The sequence below is a fragment of the Emydura macquarii genome, unplaced genomic scaffold, assembly GCF_026122565.2.
Source record: "Emydura macquarii macquarii isolate MOO-44397 ecotype Brisbane River unplaced genomic scaffold, CSIRO-AGI_Emac_v2 contig_587, whole genome shotgun sequence".
Lineage (NCBI taxonomy): Eukaryota > Metazoa > Chordata > Testudines > Chelidae > Emydura > Emydura macquarii.
In genome coordinates this window covers 6,511,013-6,524,424 of record NW_027130724.1, presented here as the reverse complement: position 1 = coordinate 6,524,424, position 13,412 = coordinate 6,511,013, and the positions used below count along the sequence as shown (strand labels likewise).

At 42.1% G+C, this 13,412-nt stretch overlaps 1 long non-coding RNA gene across 1 annotated transcript in view; it reads right to left on the bottom strand.

The window, feature by feature from the left end:
* Positions 1-11,508, bottom strand: part of LOC137147979 (uncharacterized) — a 69,596-nt gene extending 58,088 nt beyond the window's left edge. Inside the window, exon 1 of the long non-coding RNA XR_010918405.1 lies at positions 11,425-11,508. This is a non-coding gene — a long non-coding RNA (uncharacterized lncRNA). The remainder of the gene's footprint in view (positions 1-11,424) is intronic.
* Between the last annotated feature and the right edge of the window lie 1,904 nt (positions 11,509-13,412).

The window sequence follows — 13,412 nt, the reverse complement described above, 5'->3', positions numbered from 1 at the left end:
ATGGTTAAATTAGTTCCTGTTCGTACAGCACTTTGGAAGAATGTAGAGCACTTACATAAGTTCTCAATATGACTGAGAAATGAAAATTCCATTTAATTGTTTTTAACGATTTTTGAACAACAAGATAGCTATTCCTGAGAATATTCATCGCTATAACACATGGGCCATTGATAAATAAAGAATTATAATGAAACAAATCACACTTAGACGGCATTTTTCATCCATAGATCTCAAAGCCCTTTATCAAAGAGAATAAGGCCTTGTCTATATACAAAAAGGACTTGTTATATCACCATAGTTAAAGCAATACAATGCAGATGTAGCTATATCAGTATGTAGTTTATTCCCTTTATTGTATGGCAACTTACAGTGGTAAACTGGCATATCTTTGTCAGTAAAGAACACACACACCTCTGACTGATGCAGGTATCCTGGTACACAATGTGTGTGTAAACCAGGCTTAAGTTCATTATTATCATTTGACAGAGGTGGGTCTTGAGGCAAAAATAAGCAATTTACCCAAGGTCTTGCAGCTTGTCTATAGCAGAAGTAGGAATAGAACCTAGCTCTCCTCATTCCACTCTTGTGCCCTATCCACTAAGCCTTTAATTTCTCCAAACCTGTGGCTTGTGCCATTAGTAGCAAAAAAACCCCCAACAAACCCTTCTTGAATCAATAAGGAAGATATAATTCTCCTTAGAAAATGTCATTAAGTGAATCAGGGCCAACTGACGCCTGTTGTGACCCAGTGTGTCACATGACCTTCATAGAGGGAAAGGATAGTCCAGGTGTGGGGGTACTACCCAGGAATTGGGGAAACATAGGTTCAAGTCCCTCTTCTGCTGCAGATTTCCTGTGTGGCTTGGTCAAGTCATTCAGTCTCGCTGGGGCCCAGTTCCCATCTGTAAAATGGGGATAACACCACTTCCCTACCTTACAGGGATGTTGTGAAGCTAAAAACATTACAGATTGAGAGAAGCTCTAAAACTACAGTGATAGGGACCATATAAATACCCTAAACAGGTACTGTAACAGGAAAGTGTCTAAAAATATGTGCTACCTATGATCCTTGCTTTGAGTTCTTCCCACATAAACAAGAGATTACAAAGTTACGAGGGTGCTGGGTGCTCACATGGTGAAAGTGTTTGCCTAAGCTTATGGAATTTAAAATGACAGCTCTCTCCCTCTTGCCCAACTTTTTTTGGTTTTTGAATATATAAGCACCAGGGACAGACGCCTGGATTTTAGAAAATGCTTACAAGGAAGCTTGATTTTGATATGGGAAGGTCGTTTTAAACTACCTATCCAGACCAACAAAGATATTGCCAATGTGCTCACCTCTGCTATAGCTAGCAGAGCAGATCTGGATCTAGGATAGAAATACTCTTAGGTAGATTATTGATCGGAGACGGGAGCTGGTACATAAAAAGACTGAATACAGTTTTCACTTCTTTGTCCCCAGTTCTGGTTAAAATGAAGTAAATTCCTGGAAACTGATGGGTTTGGACAGTAGAGTTGTGGACTTGGAAAATACTCCTTCTGGCTATGATGATTTATTTATAGTTGCAATTAAAGACAAAAAGGCTCTTCAAGAGAGCGGGAAAGAAGTGGAAAACAAGGCCAGGATTAGAAACTTGAGACTATGAGGATTCCCAGAGCAAAGTGAATCAGGGACTAAGTTATCTTCTAATTTCCCTGTAAATAGTTATCTGCTTTCTTTGTTTCTGAGCTCCATTATGACTAAATTTCTCTTGAAATGGTCAGCAAGGCTATCTGCTAGAAAGGATCCTTACAAAGAGGTTACCCTTGATTTTGTATATAAAATTTAGAGGTGGGCCCAAACCCAAAACTCTGGATGCAAACACTGATAAATTTTGAATTTGGAATGCTGGATATGGCCCCTCCATATTGGTTTTGGATCCAGGCCAAACCCCAAATTGGCAGCAAAGGAGCAGGGATAGATATTAAAATGGCTGAAAACTTGCAAGAACAGTTTGCAAGATCTCAAGCCCGTAAAAGGCCACTGCATCATCCAGCGGGTGCCATTTTGCAAATGGTAGCAGTACAGGCAGTGGTGGTAGGTGGGAGAGCAGAACCAAAGGTTACTGACAAGCTTCACCCAATAGTTTGGGGCCTTGGAGATGGATAGAGAATAAAGGAGAAGGAAAAGGAAAAAGAAATATAGAGCTGCAGTAGCATTCCTAATTTGTTTCCCACAAAGTCCTGTTCTTACAGTACCCTGATTTATCGTCTATAATTTTATATCTACCTGCTTTATATTATTCAGCCACTAGATGTCTGGGTGCTGTATAGAGTTCTAGACAGGATATGGACTCCAGTAAACAATACAGTTAGAGCTGGAACTCAAGCTGAGTAGGAAACTGTTTGCTGGAAGTTGTTGTCGTTTTGATTAAGAAATGCCTCCTGTTTAAGATCTGCAATTCCCTGTATGTTGACTTAGCTAACAGAGAAGGGAGGGAAATTTGAGGGCCTGAAGAAAGAGAGTGCAAAGGAGTGACTCCCCATTAACTCTACCCTCAACATGTTACACAAATGGGGGGGCAGGTCTGCAAAATACAACAAAAATCTCCAATTTATGCAGCACCCAGCTTTAGAAAATTCCAGTAAGGTAATTGCTGCACAGCATCCAGGTTTACAAAAGTCAGGAGAAGGGTGATCTCCAATCTGTGTAGCACCGAGCTTTAGAAATGCAAAGAGGGTTTTCTCCAAAGGGCACTCAGATTCCATATAGCACATAGGCTGCTCTCCTTCCAGCACCTGAATTTAAAATATCAGGCTTCGCACATACATTGTCCTGCTAATTGGAACAGGGGCCTTACACTGACCCCATGTTTCTACCATTTATAAACACTTTCCACTAAACCTTTAACAGGGGCTCTCCTTTAAATCTGTGTTTCCACTGTTTACGTACTGCATTCCAGACTGTAAGAGAGGCTCACTCCGCCACCATTTATAGTACACTGTACTACAGGGAGGCTTTTTGCTCCACTATTATTTACTGAGTTCCACAGTTCCACACTGTAATAAGGAGCTGCCATTGTACCATTCATATACTGTGCTCCACATTGTAACAGGTCCCTTCTCCTGACCTGTGCTCACACCTTTATACAATGCATTACTGCTTGTAAATGGACTTATACTGTCACTTTTCATCCAGTATTTCATTCGCGTGAAAACACAGCTCGGACTCCTCAGCCATCCACCTCAGAAAAATTACACCCATGGAAGATAGCAATAGCCACAGGCAGTGCAGAATACACAGGACCAGAGAAAGAGTTATGCAACCATCCATGCTGCGCAACACTGAGGAATATCCGTCTTCATCCACGTGCACCATGTCACCTGAAGAATGACAGTGCAGCCCCATTGTAAGGTCCGTCATCAAGCGAAGCAATTCACATGGTCATCTGCAAAAGGACAAAATGATGATGTGGACATCATGTGCTAGCCTGTCGCTTTGACCATGTCATTCCTCTCTTTGTATCCCTCCACTGTTTCCCCCTTCCCAATCATGCCAAACATAAGCTGATTGTCTTCACTTTCAAGGCCCTTCCTGGCCTACCCCCCTACAAACACCCTACCTATTCAAACCTCATTCTCTATCAAGCTGTTGACATTCACCTCCAATTGGCCCATGATGCCAGCCTCCATTACCCACTTGTTACAATTTCAAACAAACACCTCAGTGCTTTCTCCCATGCTGCCCCACATTTGGGAAACACTCTCTATAAACATCCATAAGGCTACCTCATTATCCACCTTCAAAACCCTCCTTTGCCGAGATACCCACAAAAAACTTGACAATTCTTGGGCTGCTGGTGTTCTGAGCTCTCTGCCTATCATGCTGAGCAATACTGTGTCATTGTTTCCTTGCACTCCCCCGTTTGTGTGTATCCATCTGTTGTCTCTCGTCTTATACTTAGACTGAAAGCTTCTTGGCACCAGGGCCATCTTTTGGGTTATTGATCTGCATTTGTACAGCATCTAGTACAGGGGGGTCATGGTCATGACTAGGGTTCTTTGGGGCCACAGTAATACAAACAGCAAATAAATACTAATAACAAATGTACTAAAGCCTTTCAGAGGCCACACATGCAATCAGCACACAGACAGACACCCTCAGCCAGACCGTCCCACAAATACATCTGTCAATTCAAAGGTTGGCGTGGCAAAGACAACAGTGTTGAAGCCAGAATAAGGGCGTGATATGAAGGACCATCTGTCAATATTCCTCTCCATGGTGCTGTGATGTGAGCAATGAGCATTACTCTCTTCCCACCATGACTCAACAGCAGTATGGTACCCATGTTGGTCTCAGATGCCTCACAGCTGAGCAGCTTGAAGCACATAGTTTATGCATAAATTGTTTGCCAAACAAGAGACGGATTTGCACAAGATTTCCATCCCCAAAAGCAATGAAAAGACCCACAAAAAGACTGCACCAAATTCCAAAATACTTCAGATTACTGAGTTAATAAGATTACTTTAATGCTCAACAGTCTGATCTGGTCTTTATGAAATGGGCTGCAACTATCCTGTGTCTGACATACTGTATTGAGTGAGCTGCTGATTTTTCGGATAACAGTGATAAAAAGCCTTTGAAATACTGCAAACAAAAGCAAATGCGGTGGTCACCATCATAAAGCCTGGCACCGGTTTACCCCCATTGACCACCAACAAGTGTGTATTCCAACAACATTTTCAGGAGCCAGTGCAAGGGAGAATTGCACCCCAAAAGATGGAAACATTTGTTCATCAAAATATACTGCATGTCAGAAGGGTGTCTCAATCTGGTGCCAAAAGAGGACACAGACAAGAGGGAGGGTGACAAACTGCAACCACTTTTCATGGAGGTGGAGGCTGCTGACAATATGTACATCTGTTGATCAGCCAAAATACCAGTGGAGGACATCTGTGCACTGTGACAGGAGCCTAGCAAGTGTGTGTGAGGTTGGGGAGAACTTGATTAGAAACAAGGTCTACTACATATGGTTCAATTCTGCTTCTGGCTGTGTGTGCATGCATCCTCATCCTTAGATTGACTCCTCATCACTGATAAGAGAGATAAAGGGCTACCCCATGCACTAAGATCCACTGCCAAAATCAAACAAAAAAACCTCAACTTTCTCACTGGATGTCCCTTCTGACTTCAAAACCAGGCCAATGGAGTTTGAACAGCCAGATTTTTTCAAACACAGCCTCCAGTTGTACGTGCCTGTTTTTTTGTTCCAAACTTTAGATACTTTGGGACTGATTCACTGACCTCAACAGATGCTGAGCAAACCTATCTTTGGTTGCCTATCCAGAAACTAATGGAGATATCCAAAATTAGAAGTCACTTTTAAAAAATTTGGCCTTCATCAATCATTCCTTCCCTAGTTTATCAGTGGAACTGCTAGGTTGATGCTACGTTAAGTTTGGAGAGGGAGATCACCTATTCTTCCCCTATACAAGAACATACAGTGATTGACTGTGCTTCACTGTAACTTGGAGGGGCAAGAAAGTGGTTCCTTGCCACTTAGATTAGTATTTGCAACACACACACACACACCCCTCAGCATTTGTGCACTCTCGGTTTTACTTTTCATTTAGATACATCATTTATGCCTATCTCTGATTTCTATCGCCTCGAGCAGTGGAAGTGGCCCCATTAACTTCTTTTGAATCTGTTTTTTTCTGATTTATTTATTTTTATCTTTCCTGATTGTTTTCCACCATCCATTGCAATGAAGGGCCTAGGAGAAGGAGGATTTGTACTACAGTAGTGCCCAGAGGCACCAAGGCCACTGTCTCACTTTTACAATTTTGCTGTTCAAACATCTACTGACCGACAGTCCCTGCCCCAAGATATTTACAGTCTAAATAGACAAGATAGACAAAGAGCGGGAGCAGGGGAAAGAGCCATAGAGAGCTGGGACTAGAACACAGGTTTCCTAATGACCAGTCACATGCCCTATCCACTAGACCATGCTGCCTCTCCTGCAAACACTTGTCACAGGTTGTAGCGCTTACTACCTGTTACATTCTGAGAACCATAAACATTCCCAGAACCATAAACTACCATTTTACCTCTCCGCCTCAGCAAGAGTGAGCTTTGCTGGAGGTTAGACCGCGTGTCCGCTCGCTGTCACACCAATCTGACCAGCACTCCTCGAGACGCTGCCAGTCAAAACTTTGCCTGGCTGGTAATAGTCAGTAAACTCCAGTTCCTGAGCTCCCCAGAGATGTTCCTCTGTAGTGTCCAGTCCCTCTTGTGGTGACACTCACAGAAATTATTAAATTCACTGCCTCCAAAAGAGACATCGTACACCCTAGCCTTTTAGGTTAGCTGAAGAGTCACACTTGGCGTTACTAAGCAGCACTGAGATGGTTTTGTAATGAAACAAGAATACATTTATTAATAAAGAACAGAGATGTAAGTGATAATAAGCAAGAGAAAAACGAGACCGATATGATTACAAACAAAACAAAATAAAATAAAATAGGTTTTCTAGTGTCTAAAGTTTAACAGTTTATAATCTTGCTCTCAGGCAATTTCTCACCTACAGTCAGTTCCCAGAGACTTCAACCTACCTGGCTGAAGGATCCACCTTTCACAGATTCCAAGACCTCTGGCCTCTTTTGTCTCTTAAGAGAAGGATAAATAAAATGTGTTTTTGCTCCCCTTAAATAACCCAAAGTCCACAACCAGGAAGCCTTCCTGGAAGTGCAGACTCTGTCCCTAGTGTGCTTACTAAACTGTTTCCTGAATCCACATTCCTTTGTCTAGGGCAGGTTCGATTTCTGGACTGCTTCCAAGATACATTTAAAGACCGCATTTCCAGCACATATATATAATTCTTTAAACACAACCCATAAAATCAGGCAACAATTTTTGGGACCAGTATATCACCAGTTTACATCTGATACCTTACATTAACACCTTTCCGAAACGTATTATGTCAACAGAGTGTTGGGGAAAGCGAGTGTGTCAGGCCTGATGTAAGTCACAGTATAGTGGGCCCGCTGCCAATGGACACTGAGAGGTTCTTAGAGTCACACTACCCGAGCAGCCTAACTGACCACTATGCAAGCACTCTGCATGGATAGTATTTGCAGGATTAGGCTCTACAGTAAATATGTGCTACAAGCCTGTTGGCAGGTGGCCATCCAACAGTTGTGCTAAACATTTCAGTTCACAGAGAAGCCCACAATCTCAACGTGGCCGATACAAAAGCCTGCAGACTCCATAAATATACATTTTTGGAAGCACACCCTCAATCAAGCTCAGTTTCAGAATTACTCATTGTGTGACATGACCATATCCACGGTGACACCTAATGAGCTCACACCACTCTAGGTAAGCCATGTGTGGAAAACAATTTGAACCTCTTTGTTGTATCCTCTTGTCTGTCTCTTAGCTATGGACTGGATTCGGCTGATACTGGGACCTGGTCTAGTCCCCCCCAATGAATTGTTCTACTGACTATCTTGTTGATACAGGGTTTTGTTCAGTGTATGCACAAGAACACACACCCAGGCCACTTTTCAAAGTGACTAGTGATTTGGGGTGCTCAACCTAAACAGCTTAAAGGGGCCTGATTTTCAGAATGTGATGGGCCCCACCCTCTGGAAAATTGGCTACTTTCAGCTGTCTCAAGTTGGGCATCCAAATATTGAGGCATCCAGACAGATCACCAGTCACTTCAGTAAACCTCAACCTTAGTGCTTTGTCTGGCAATGTGGAAGACACTGAGGGATTACATGACTAGCCCAAGGTCACAGAGCAAGTCTGTGTTATGGCTGGGAATCAAACACAGGTTTTCTGGCTCCTGACTTTGTGATCTCATTGTCAAGCTGTCTAATGTGGCTCATAAACATGGGTGCCAACTTCAGGGTAAACTAAGGTGCAAACCCAAAACTGGCTGTGTGTTCTATAATTAGATTTCACCAACCAAGTATGAAATCATCAAGCACTACAACAGCCTGAACACAGAGTCACAGACAGTCCTCCTTGGGTACTCCAGTCTATCTTGTCACCCAGGCAACCCTGTCTTTATGATAGATGGTCTCTTACACCAAAAATCTCAAAAATATCCGGGTTACTCCGAGACCCAAAGGACCAGTCACTTACCAAAGGTCAATTGTACCTTAGATCTATCACCAAACACAACACTTGTAGCCAATCCTGTAAGCAACTAACTAAAGATTTATTAACTAGGAAAAAGAAATAAGACTTATTTAGAAGGTTAAAGCACATAAACATACACACACAAAAGAGTTACAGTCTTAGGTTCCAAATGGTGATAGTAGCTGCTCTATATACTCTTCAGAGCTCACCCAAACTAAGCTCCTTGGGCATCCCTTGCTTATGCTTTGAAACATTGCCCTTTCCAAATTCCAAGCTGCATAGTGATACAATTCTTTCCAGTAAGGCATGTTTGTTCCCTTCCCAGAGAGTTCAAACTGATGGAACAAGTGCCTGCTCCCATCTCTTCTTCATGAGGGAGCAGGGACAATCAACAAAATCTTCGTCTTTTGATGATTCACAATGACTCATTTGGTTTCAGTCGGCCTTCTGGTGGGTAGGACCAGCACTTTACACTAACTAACGCTTCTTTCCTGTTTGGTGAGTTACACAATTACAGAAGTTTACAATGCAAACATTCAGTATAACTTTATACCATGGGCTACAGACATGGTAAGTGAGATCAATACACGAAGCATCCTGTAAGTATTTCATCAAGTCTGAACACTAAATACATTCTTATAAACTCAACATCTATTTTAACAATGCTAACACACAGGTGAGCCACACTGGTTTCCCGCTATGAATTTGTCAGTGTCCAGTGAAACCTCAGGGCGATGGCATGAGGTGGCACCTGGCTTGCCAGCATCACACTTACCACAACACAATCCTTTCCCCTCGTCCCCGCACTGCATTGAGTAGGTTGCTGTACAGAGTTACTGGGAGTGTTCTGACTATGGTCTTAAAGTTATAGACAATTTTCTAATAAAATGTAAGTGAAAAACACAAGGAAAGACCCCCCCCCCCTCCTCAAGCTTATGCCCAGTCACACATTTTAAATATTGCCACTGATGTTTGAGAGCCTGATCGAATTCCCATTGAACTTAGTGGAAAGAGTCCCAAGCAAACCAGTAATAATGGATCAGGGGAAACTCAACAGCTTCGTCAAGTGACTCATCTTCTTTGGGGTAGGCAAATAAAAATAGAATACAACAAATCCAGCAGCAAACTGGAGTCAGACTGAAGGCATGGCAGCACCAAATTGCCCATGCAGGACATGAGTCTGGGAGTTGGCTCTCTCCCCAGACTCAGTGGATGTCAGTGGCAATGTGGCTCGTCTCCTGGGGAATGGATGAAATGCCAACCCTTGCTGTTACTCAATTCTTCAAGCTTCAATACTCAAAGTGCAGGAAGGCATATTCTGCACTCCCAGCTGGACAGAGAAAATCATCTCGGCATGAAGAGGAAGGGGTGCCGCCCATGCTCAAAACGCCTAGAGGAACATCCAGACAACAACGACACCAACAAAAACAGAATATGAAAGGAATAAATAAATAAAAGCAGACTGAGTTGTGCAGCATCCATACAGAGGGCTCTTCCCACCAGCATTCCAGGCATACCAAAACCGGTCACCTCCCCTGACTAGAATACTCTGTCTTCGTTTAACTGGAGAACACCCCTATAAGCTCCATCTGGTATTCCTCATCTGTGGGGAAAGCAAAACCTCGTGTCTCTGACAAATAAATTACAGCTATTCTTTTAACTCTCTCTCTCACACACACGCACACAAACACATGCCAAAAAGAATCCAGTTCTCTTCCTATTGAATTCCCACCACAGAAGTGTCATCTCCTGAAAAAGAAGAACAGACTAGAGCTAATCAGAAACCTTTGAAATTTCATCCAAAAAATCTTTTTCACATTAACAATTCTCCCTTTTTCCAACTATATCTCAGACCTTGTAAACACAAATGAGTTGGACTGATTTAACTTAAATCAGTTTTTAAACAGATTTAGTTAAACCAGTGCAAAACCTTGTGTAGACACTCTGATTTCAGTTTAGTTTAAACCTATTCCTAACTGAGTATATATAAATGAGGGTTATAATGATTTTAAAGTGTCCACATAATCATTTGCAGTGGTTTAATTAATTTAATTGCAGTGGTATAATCCAGGGAATTATAGACCAGTCAATCTATTTTTTATATCTGGAAAGATACTGGAACAAATTATTAAACAATCAGTTGGTAAGCACCTAGAGGATCATAGGGTTTTAAGGAATAGCCATTGTGGATTTGTCAAGAACAAATCATGCCAAGTCACCCTAATTTCCTTCTTTGACAGGACTACTGGCCTAGTGGATATAGGGGAAACAGTAGACATGATTTAGTAAGGCTTTTGACACAGTCCCTGATGACATTCTTATAAGCAACTTGGGAAGTGTAGTCTAGATAGGGTCCCGCAAGGGTCAGTCCTGGATCTGGTACTATTCACTATTTTTATTAGTGACTTAGATAATGGGGTGAAGAGTGTGCTTATAAAATTTGCAGATGACACCAAGGTGGGAGAGGTTGCAAGCACTTTGAAGGGCAGGATTAGAATTCAAAATGACTCTGACAAATTGAGAACTGGTCTGAAATCAATATGATAAAATTCAACAAAAACAAGTGTGAAGTACTACACTTATGAAGGAAAAATCAAATGCACAACTACAACTTCGGGAACAACTGGCTAAGCAATAGTACTGCTGAAAAGAATCTGGGGTTAGAATGGATTACAAACTGAATATAAAGCAACAAAGTGATTGGGGTGCAATCCAGACCAGTAAGGAGTTGTGTCACTGCCTGCCCCATAAACCACCCATGTGTCCCTTAAAATGTTTTGTTGCTGTGGCTCATAGCCCAGCTGCAACATCCAGCAGACAAGCATGCAGTATTATAAGCGTCTGTGTGCTATGGAGCTTTGTTCAGCACTTCTTCTGACCCAGCAGCCAGCCATAACACAATAGCCCCACCCTGGTTTCCACCAGTTTTGGTTACAGTTTTGGCAAGATGACCGCAGCACACTTCCTGTCCCGAATTTTCCCCAAACCATCAGTCCTGAAGTATCCAGCCCTCTCCTGGGCCACTCAGAGAAATAATAAAGTTTAATTTACTCCTTTAAAGAGACGATACTCAGCAGCTTGCCACATTAACTGGCATTAACAAATTACTTCAATTCAAACACAGCATTGGGTTGGTTTAGACTAAAATAAAACAAGTTATTTTAGGATAAGTGATGCTAAATAAAAGAAATAAAGGAAGAGATGGCTACACAGAAGTAAAAGTGGAAACACATCTAAACGGCTAAAGCTTGTTCTAACAAGGCACAGTCTTTGTTTAAGATGGTTTCACTCACCAATTACTCTTGGTCCACCATGGTTGATTGTCTCTCAGTCAGAACCTTCCACAGAAGTACAAGGTGCTGGTTTCCCTTGTTGTCTTAGGTGAAAGATAAAGATGGAGTCATTCTCTGTCCATTATATTCCCAAAGAATTGTCTGTGTTCTCAGGCTAGGAAGGCCTGTTGGGGATTCAGTTCCCAGTGCCTCTCCAGGAACACAAGAGCCATGTTAATTCTCTGCCTTTCGAGTTCAGGCTCAACCCCTGCTGGTTTGATTGATAGCTTTGTTTACAGCACATATGTAAATTGACATAAACCCACATTCCTTTGTCCAGGAAGACCTTCTTTATCACCTCTAACTAAGCTAGCCTATCTTCTTGAACCTGTTCTAGTAACATTATGCAGAGGGAATTTGTAACTTCACATATAAAGTTAACACATGCATCTTACAATGATATTAATGACCACCAGAATGCTATTAGTTTTTAAATGATACCTTACAAGGCATATTTTGGACAAATATTGCTGCAGTAGCGTGTAAGGTGTGAATACAGGGGTGCTTAAGGTTACAGTAATACAGTTGCATCACTATGGGCTGGACTTAATGCCTCCTCAGGTCCATGCTAGCCCTACTTTTCTATGAGTCTCTGATAAAGGATTTAAGGATTACATTTTAACAGGTGCTATGAAAAATCAGCTGCTGCTGATTTATCGAATGTGTAAATATTTAATCAAATGCTCAGTTATTTTAAGTTGGCAAACGTACCATGGCTTCAATAGGGCTTTGCTGATTTTATACAAGCTGAGGAAATGGCCCATTATTTTAACACAGGGACTGCTATGTTATTTTAGCTCCTCTGATTGGAAGTGTGAAGTCCAAAATCTAGGTAGGAAGAGCAGTATTAAATACAATTTATTATGAATGTAAATAAAGTTGATCTGTAGAGCTTTATGTTCTCCTGTATTATTATTTCTGTCGCATCTAGAGGCCACAGTGAAGATGAGGGACCCATTGTGCTTAGGACTGTACAGTGTTTTCCCCAAAGTGCTTATAGTCTAAACAGATATGAAGTGACTTGCACAAAGTCACACAGCAGTTCAGTGGTAGAACCAGGAACACAACCCAGATCTCCTGGTGCTCACGCTGGTGCCGTATCCATTAGACCAGTGGTTCTTAACCTTTCCAAACTACTGTACCCCTGAAGCCTGAGTCCCACCCCCACGGGGCTGAGGCATGTAACTTAGTTTCATGGCGCCCCTGTGGCTCCAGGCAATTGCCTTTCTTGCCACCCCCAATACCAGCTCTGCACTTGAGACCCCTCTAAACCCCCAGGTTAAGAAACACTGCATTAGACCATGCTGCCACACTACTAGCATGTAGTTCAATATACGGCATAGGCAACTCACACACACATGGCTGCTGGCATATTGCACTGGAGAGGAAGACAATAACAGACCATCTAAGAATAACAAAATACCGGACATCTGAAAGTGTTGAGGGGAACCTAGCCAAGTTTACTTTTTCCTTCAATAGAATTTTCTTTCTCTTGTGAGTGTGCGTGTGTGTGTGTCCTTCTGAAGCAGGGTTCTGGTTTTTTAGGAAACTATATTATCCTGGAAGCTGTCGTCTAAAAAAAGCCCCTCTAGGTCACAAAAATACAAAATTTTTAAAAGAGTAAATGCGAGAAAGAGATGCAGTGAGATAGGGAAACAACAGAAGGAAACACTCATCATTAAGATTTGCAATTTAACCTAGGGTGCACAGATAGCAAGTGTGAAAAATCTGGATAGGAGGTGGGTGATAAAAGGCACCTATATAGGAAAAAGCCCCGAATATCGGGACTGTCCCTATAAAATCAGGACATCTGGTCACCCTAATTTAACCCTATAGTTACACATATTTGGGCAAGGGTCTCTCTTTCTGTTCTCTGTTTGTACAGTACCTAGCACAACGGGGGCCTGATCCATGACTGAGGCTCCTACGTGCAACTATAATACAAATAA